This window comes from Tiliqua scincoides, chromosome 2 (genome assembly GCF_035046505.1).
Source record: "Tiliqua scincoides isolate rTilSci1 chromosome 2, rTilSci1.hap2, whole genome shotgun sequence".
Classification (NCBI taxonomy): domain Eukaryota; kingdom Metazoa; phylum Chordata; class Lepidosauria; order Squamata; family Scincidae; genus Tiliqua; species Tiliqua scincoides.
In genome coordinates this window covers 151,017,585-151,026,297 of record NC_089822.1, presented here as the reverse complement: position 1 = coordinate 151,026,297, position 8,713 = coordinate 151,017,585, and positions in this window count along the sequence as shown.

Genomic DNA, 8,713 nt, shown 5'->3' with positions numbered 1-8,713 from the left:
GGCAAAGGGATGTCCTATGCCCCCACAAGTGCCCACCACCTCCACTAGGCACCTATCAGACCTCTTGCCCAACCTCTCAGTGGACCACCTCCACTCTTCTGGATCACTTGCCAGATCCTCAAGGGCAATTGAGAAAACTAGGGGCTGGCAATGGCTAAAACTCTTATTGGTTCGGGGCCTGCAGGAGTGTCAGCTGCTACCAGCCCTTCTGGATTGCTCTCCAGCCTTCACCTTCTCCAAAGCTGGCTGTCACCAGCACCTGCCTCAAATACACTTAGGGCTTGGGCCACTCTTGGTCCAAGCTAGCTTTACTCCAAAGGCTGAGTTACCTCAAGTCCATGAGGACCATTTGTGTCCCACAGATTACCAGTGGCTAAATGGTTAGCAATATTGATGATATCCATAGCTTGGTTACTGCCAGGAGCTGTTTGTATTTTTAATGCTATCCCCCAATGAATGGCATAGACACAAGAATAGAGCAATAGGAAGCTGGAAAATACAACAGCTACAATTAAAAAAAAACTTGATTTTATGAGAGGCAAGATGCAGCAACTATGTTTAAAATAGACAAGGCAGAATAAAAATCCCTACTGCGTACAAGTCCCACAGATAAATCCCAACCAGTTCTTAAAAAAAAAAATTGTTTGTGTTCATTTGTACTTAAGGAGTAAAAGGTTTCCAACCCAGAAACGCATGGTCAGTGGCCACAAGTGAAATCCTACCCCTTTCCACGGCTGTAACATTTTCCAGAAAGATTTGCTAAAGCGCTTCCAATTACTTTGTTATATTTTCAATAACTTCCTCAACTTTCTTAAAGTGTATACACTCCTATTCTTCCTTACCTATATTACAGAGGTGTCACTAGGGTTTGCATTGCCTGATGTGAGAGTTCGTTGTGTAACCCCCATGATATACCTCCTCCTGTACTAATCCATGCAGAATAAATTACAATATTGTAACCCCTATTAACATTAGTTTTAAATAGTACAGGGCACCCAACAAATCAGTAACCAACAAAAAAAAACTAGCACCCAACTTGATCACATGAGAGTTCTATTAGCTCTCATTTCCATGGTACTAACACCTTATTGGTTCCCTGCTGTGTCATAACACCTCATTGACAGTTCGTTCACCCACCCCGGCAGGGACACCACTGCTGTACCAAGTGTGAGATACCCAGAACACCTGGTACATTTAGGTCTCTCTAATCTGAAGATAAACACTTGAGTCTGACATGAAAATGAAGAACATTGGGGGAGAGGGGAGAAATGGAAAGAGATACTTCCCCAATTACTTGTCAGCTTGGATATTTGTCAAAGTAGTGATTACTATGTATGTACAGTACTAGGTAAGTGCTATCTTACTGTGACCCTTGGTAACAAGACCAAGACCTCTGGGATTCATAATGCAGTATACTGCCACCCTCTGTAGTCTAACACAAACCCTCTCTCTGATTAGAAATTAACTTCTGGCCATAATGATCTTTTTGCTGTCTTAATCCTGGCTTCTGATGAGATGAAAAGGTAGTTCTGTTCATAACTTGCTATCTCGTCCTCTTCACTCCGGCTTTGGAGCCGTGAACATTTTGACGTCTTATTCTCCTTCCCCCTCTTATATAATCGGGTTTTCCCGGGAATTCACCCACCATTCTGCTCCAAGCTGGGTGGAGCTTCTGACTAGGTTTGCAGGTATGCTGAAAGTCTGAAGCAAACAAAACTAGTTTCTGCACACAGCTGTTGCAACTGCAGAGGATACAGAAAACCCAAGTGAAGTCTTTACCAGCTGAGAGAAAAGGTTCATGAATACAGTATGTTAAGCTTAGCTCCTTTGTGTGGAATCAGAAGACCATTTGGCTTAGCAGTGTCCACTCTGAATGGACAGCTGCTCCTTTCTCTCTAAGGCAGGGGTGCCCAAACCCCGGCCCTGGGGCCACTTGCGGCCCTCAAGGCCTTTCAATGCGGCCCTCAGGGAACCCCCAGTCTCCAATGAGCCTCTGGCCCTCCGGAGATTTGTTGAAGCCCGCACTGGCCAGATGCAACTGCTGTCAGCGTGAGCGCAACTGTTTGACCTCTCATGTGAGCTGTGGGGTGAGGGCTCCCTCCACTGCTTGCTTTTTCATGTCTGTGATGCAGTAGCGGCAGCAAGGAAAAGCCCAGCCTTGCTTTGTGCAAGGCCTTGTATAGGCGGCCTTGAGCTATTGCAAGACCTTCATTCATTCATATAAGTTCATCTTTAATATATTCACTTACGTAAACATATGTACATTTATTCAAATTTTAAATGTAAATTCTTTTTTCCCCGGCCCCCGACATAGTGTCAGAGAGCTGAAGTGGCCTTCCTGCCAAAAACTTTGGACACCCCTGCTCTAAGGCCTCAGGCAGAGGTCTTTTCAAACTTTAGTACTAGTGTTTCTTCTTTAAGCAGAGATGCAGGAATTGAACTCAGGGTATGTTTGACAAATTTCATCCTGTCTGGCAGCTCCTTTTCCTCTTCTCCCTTTATTTTCTTTTCATCCATTATGTAGATGTTAAGCTCCTTAAGGTAGCCTTTATCCTCTTTTTTCATTACTCTGTAAATGTGCCACTGCTATTAATGGTGTACTATAAACAATATCAAAACAATCAGTCTTAAAATGGACCCTACCCCCTCCACACTTGCATCTCCTTTGTTTAGTTTAAGCCTGTGATTTTGATTGCAGAGATCTGATCCTTCATATGTATGCTAATGTCCAAATATTAGAGAGAGCCCAGAGCAAATGATGCATTTAGGTCTTTCTGATTTTAAGATTAAACTCCACACATAGCTGAAAGCTACAAAGCCACTTTAATATTAAGTTGTGGCCAGACACTAATTTCCTGTGTTGCTGATCGTGAATCTGGCAGTGCAGGAAACAGTTCCTTTGTGTGTGTGTGTGTGTGTGTGTGTGTGTGTGTGTGTGTGTGTGTGTGTGTGTGTTTTGGGGGGTGGGGGATATTACACAATAGATCCTAATAAATCATTGATTTGGACTGAAGTACCTTTCTTCACTCTCCTGCCCCTTTACTCTGTCATTTGTTCCATGCATAGAAATTAGCATGGTTAGTCTGTGTCCTGAGGCTGAAAGGTGAAGCATGTCTCTTCACCTGCATGACTTGGCTGTGTGTCTCAGCCACATACAGTACTTTGTCCTTCCAAGGACATATGTACTGTCCATAAGAACATGCTTGGCTTGCAGGATTAGACCAAAGATTCATCTAATCCACTCTGCTTCTGTTTCCATGTTCTGAAGGAAGCAGGACCTGGAGGAAGCACTTTTTGGAAACAGGGCAGTTCACAACTACAGGCGTGTACCACTTAACGACATACAGCATATATGATGGTGGTCAAAGCATAATAAAGATGCTCTTAATGAGGAAATTGCATCTCCCATAGCCTGCAGCAGAGTGTCTGTTTATACAACAGAGAGGTTCTTAATACAAAGAAGAGGCAATCTATCTCTAGTAGCCTGTAGAGTCAGCTAGTGTCTGGCAGGGAGTGTCTGTTTGGCAGGGAGTGTCTTTGCCTACAAACAAAGGCAATAGATTGAACTGAATGTTCACTTAATGACCTAATTGCATAACAACCGGGATAAGATAACATATCCCCTTTGTTAATACACCTATTGCCTTTGAAAAAGACACTTTGACAAAATGCTTTCAGCATTGGATATTTTGTAATACAATTGCCATTAGCACCAGTTTGAGTCTGGCCTCTTTCCCCCCCTTCCAGCAGTGGCTAGCAAGAGTTTCCTAGGAAGCTCATAAGCAGAGCATTAAGGTGAAGATTTTTCCCTGTTTGCCTCTAGCACTTGTATTCAGAAGTGTACAATGAGGTTCCCCTTTCTTTGGCTCTCCTTCCTCATTCCCCTCCTGTTCCAGCTCTTCAGCAATACCTGTGCCACTCTGTGCATGCACTGGGGCCTTCCAATACTCTGCACATGTGCCAGAGGGGCTCCCCAAGACTCCTTTTAGGAGAATAATGAGCTCTGGAATCCAAAATGTTTGAGAATCGCTGGTGCAAGTAAATCTCTAAGCCAGTGTCCATTGCTATGTTTTGTAGCCAACTTCCTTTTGAGTATCAATTCATCAGAAATTTCAGAATTCCTCACTATGTGAAGAAGTACTTCCTTTTGTCTGTCCTTAACCTACCAACTATCAACAACAGTGAGTGTTCCTCCTTTCTAATATTTGGAGAGAGAGATTTCTTTCAGTTCGCTTTCACCACTGGGCCTAAGTCAAATGTAAATGGTGATGTTATTGTCACAATGGGCAGCCCAGTCCTGAGCTGCCTGTTGCACCAGGGCTGCCATGGCACCAAAACAACTGCTGCGGCATCCTGCATGCAACAGGGTAGCTGCTGCTGGCTCCTTGGGGTAAGGGGATTTTTGTCCCCTTCCCCTAGGTAAGGCAAGTAGCCCCACAATGGGGCTACTCAATTCCGTGGCAATCCTTGGGCCTTAGAATCAAGATGCCTCTGTGTCGGGCCCCCGGTCCTGCCTCCCCCCATGCACCCCACCTACCGCTTCACCGCCCGGCGCTCTGCATGACCACTGAGCAGTGGAGCACCAGTGTTTCACTGTTGCTAGCCCAGCACTGGGCCAGCACTGAGGGCTATAGACGTGCCTCACAGCATGTTTACAACACTCAGCACTGGCAGAGGACCAGTGGTAAGAGCTCAGGATTGAGCTCTCAGTTCTTTGTAAGAACTGACTTTCTGAACGGTCACATCAAGTGAATGCTATAGAAGCAAAATTTATAATATAATCCTATGCGTGTAATTTATTTACTGGGTGGCATTTAGATGTCCAGAAGGAGGAACAGACACAAGAGACATTGAGAAAAAAGTTTTGCTGAAGCGGCGTGCATTCTGCACACAAATAAGATAGGACATACAGAGCTTCTTCAGACCATGCTACCAGCACCATCAATTCCACAATTCACCAACTGCCACCGAGCAGAACTGGAATTGTATCCAATACACACATTTCTCACTTGTGAGCTGCATCCCCAGTCCACTGATTAATATTAGTAAAAGATTTTGATTTTACTTTTTGATTTATTTTTTATTATTTTAAAATACGTTCAGTATTTTATTATATATATCATTGCATTATTTCTGTAGGAAGTAGGACTGTATCTTCATCCTATCAACTGTATCAACAACTCCAAGGAGAACCTAACGTTCTTACCATAAAGCCCAACATATTCATGACTAAATCATACCTTTGTGTGGATTTTAACTGTAAACTGCTTTGAAGGCCAATCTTGACTGAAAAGCAGGAGAAGAATAAAATAAATGAATGCATTCACTTGGAAGTGGGTGTTACTGATTTTAGTGAAAGTATGATTAGAATGCCATCTTTGTGTATAATTACTGATATACAAAACACTCTCGGTGAGGAGGAGATCTGCTTTACAGATGAGAAACCAAGGTGGGAAGGCAGTCTCTTCCCAAAGGGCACACCAATGAAGCCGCTCTGAGAGTGGATTTGAACTCAGATATCCTAGCAGTCATCCTTGGACCTCAGCTCCTGACGGCTCCTGCTGACTCCCTGCTGCTAGAACTGGAAAGGGGTTCAAGTAACCCATTGACTAATGATGCCAAGTTACACTGCCACAGACCCACATACCTCTCTTGAATTAATGTGTCTTTTATTCTGGCAGCCTGCCCAGAAGGAACTACTACTGCTGAATATATTAAATCTTCCTGGCAGTGAGAACCAGCCCTCCTGAAAAACCTGTTTGTCTACAGCTCTTCAGAAATCACAGTCTCTCTCCAAGACATGTAGGACCAATATGCATGCAAAACACACTGCTGTCCAGCCACGGAAACAGGTAGGACTAGCATGGTCTTTTCTGTCCAAGATATGGATTGGTCTGAAAGAGGGAGGGGCTGTGGCCACTTTGGGATCCTGATAACCTCTGATATCTTGCTTGGGGCAAAGGAGCTCAGGAGATGGGACAAGGCAGAACTCACATTGTCTGGGATTGTAGAATTGCTCAGGAGATAAGAGTGTAATCAGAATTTGAGTCTCTTCTGCCATTGACTGTCCTAAATGCTTGGGGTCATTGGCACTTTTAATGTTCCAGCCTCATTGTGCTAAGAACAGAGAGATCCAGAGGCAAAAAAATTGAACAGGATACGTCTTCTGGACTTCATCACTGTTCTTGCTCAACAAACTTCCCACTATCAAAAAGAGTGAAGCGCTAGAACCCCAGGGTGTTGTATTACCTGTATTTTCTCACCAAGACTCCTTTGCCCACAGCGCAGCCCCAGTCCTTCTCAGCTCTTTCTCCATGTTTGACCTGCCTGCAAGATATAGCTATCTGCCACAAAACCATTTCAATCGTCATAGTTTTTATTCCATTCCAAATCACAATAGTCTAAACCAGTGGTTCCCAACCTGGGACCCCCCAGGATAGGCATGCGCATTTGGTTGGGTTGCTATTCTCCTTAAGGGGGTAGTATCCTGACAAAGGTTGGGAACCACAGGTCTAAACGCTTGTAGCTGTATTTGCTCATGTTTATCCCTTGTAAACCTGGTGTCTCCCTTTCCTTCTCTCTCACTCTGCTCCCTGCACTGTCCAAGAGCCCAATCCTAACCAACTTTCCAGGGCTGATATAGCGGCAATACAGCTTCAGAGTAAGGAAACACATGTTCCCTTACCTTGAGGAAGCCTCAGTGAATGGCTGCCCCCACTGCAGAATGTAGCGCACACCCCTTTGCCAATGGAATTGGAGCTGCATTGGAGCTGGAAAGTTGGTTAGGACTGGGCTATAAATTAGTAACCCGGAGGCAGAGCATATGCTTGACATATTCAGAGTCCCAGGTCCAGTGCTCTCATTTCTTTACTCTGTTTAGGGAAGTAAGGCTGAGACGGACCCCTTTCTGCTTGAAAACCTGGAAAGTTGCTACCAGCAAGAATAGACAACACTGGGAGAGATCCATGGCAGCTACTTATGTAGGAGCTTGTCTTGTTGTAAAGCACCACATACATTTCTGACATTGCTTATAACATCATAAATACATATTATAATAAATAAATACTGGAGCACTATGTTTTCTCACACACGCAGATTGCTGCCCCCTCTTAAACAGGGATATTACTTTAGACTCCCGGCTCCTAGAACTTATTCTCACTCCCCCTGAGATCCAGAGACAGAACATAGTTAGAATTCTGGACACGTGTCTCACCTCACCTCCCTACTGTGGTTAATTTCTTATACTTAAATAGAGCAGGGAACATAATCCAAGAGGTTCTGCTTCCATGGCCATGGATGAGATTGCTAGTTCTTACGGCTTGCTCTGCTTATTGTGTCTCAAACTTTGATGTGTGGGAAGCTGTCTGGGGTCTGTTGTTTGCCTATTATTTTTAATTTTATTTTGTGAAGGAAGGTCAGTTAAAATTTACTTCCCAATGAGGGTAGATTTTGTCTCTGTCAGACATCATGGATTCTTCTCAAGCTCATTACCCAAGGTGATGGGTTTTCCCAGCTGGCTCAAACTTTCTGGGCATGTAGGCAATGCCTACTGGAAGAATTCCTCACCCAGCTGTACTTTCCTTGCCTGGCCTGCCCATCAGCTTCTTGAGTTGCTTTAGCTGGAATGCTGCTCTTTGCCACTTCCTTTCAGACAGGAAACTCCGTCTGATAGGATAGAGGATGAATGGCTTTTTTATGAATACAATCATTTTCTCTTTTCTGTCCTCTTTATTGATTTTTTTTTTGCGCGGGGGGGGGGGCTAATCTGCATATCCCCAGAGGTAAATTATCTCATGGTTGTCAATCAAAGGAACATATTTCAATTATCCTTTAACATTTAATGAGCTCTAAGAGTGTGCTAGGTAGGATAAAGAACTCAGAACTTTCAGGATCCCTGGCTGCTTGGCTTACCTCTGTCTCTTTTATAGTTGTTCTAGCCCTGGTCATGCAAGATGCAATGCAGTGTTCTACAGGGCAGGTGTATATGGAAATAACTTCAGAACTAGAGGTAAGTTGCTCAGGGGCAGCACACTGGTTATCAGACCCTTTTTCGAAACAAGCCAGAAGCTCAAGCTGCATACAGTATGTAAAAGAATTGCAAGTTAGATAACATTGTGTGCGCGTGTGTTGGCATCCTTCAGTCTCAGAAGACTGTGGTATTGTGCTCTGAATGGTGGTTCTGGAACAGACTGTCCTCTCCAGTACGCGAAGCCTGGGTAAAGTAGATACGGAGGATAGACTGTTACCCATGCAGCAAATCCCCCCTCTCCATGTCGCTGAAATGATCCAATGGAAAGGCAGAAGCCAATATGGTTGGTTCCAGCGGTGTCACAGGAGTTGCCAGAACGTGACTATGTTCAGCCATGAACTGCCTCAGGGACTCCGGCTCTGGATTTTGCCTCGAGGTTGGCTCCTGAAGCCTTTCCCATAACTGGATGTAGCCACAAGGCAGTGGAGGTTTGGGATCAGAGTTTTCCTTCTCTCAGATGAGCTGCCTTCCCAGGCTGACGAGTCCCATCTACCCAGTGGCTGTTTAGTCGCCTCTTACGACAAGTACAGCCAAACTGAGGGCCTATTCTTACCCCCCAGCCCCCAGGGGACAAAACTATAACTAGAAGAAACTAGAAACTAGATAACATTATGAAGAAACTATATACAGTATATTCTGGCAGGCTCTCCTCTTTTTCAAGAGTCAAAAAGTTCCCAGGTCAGC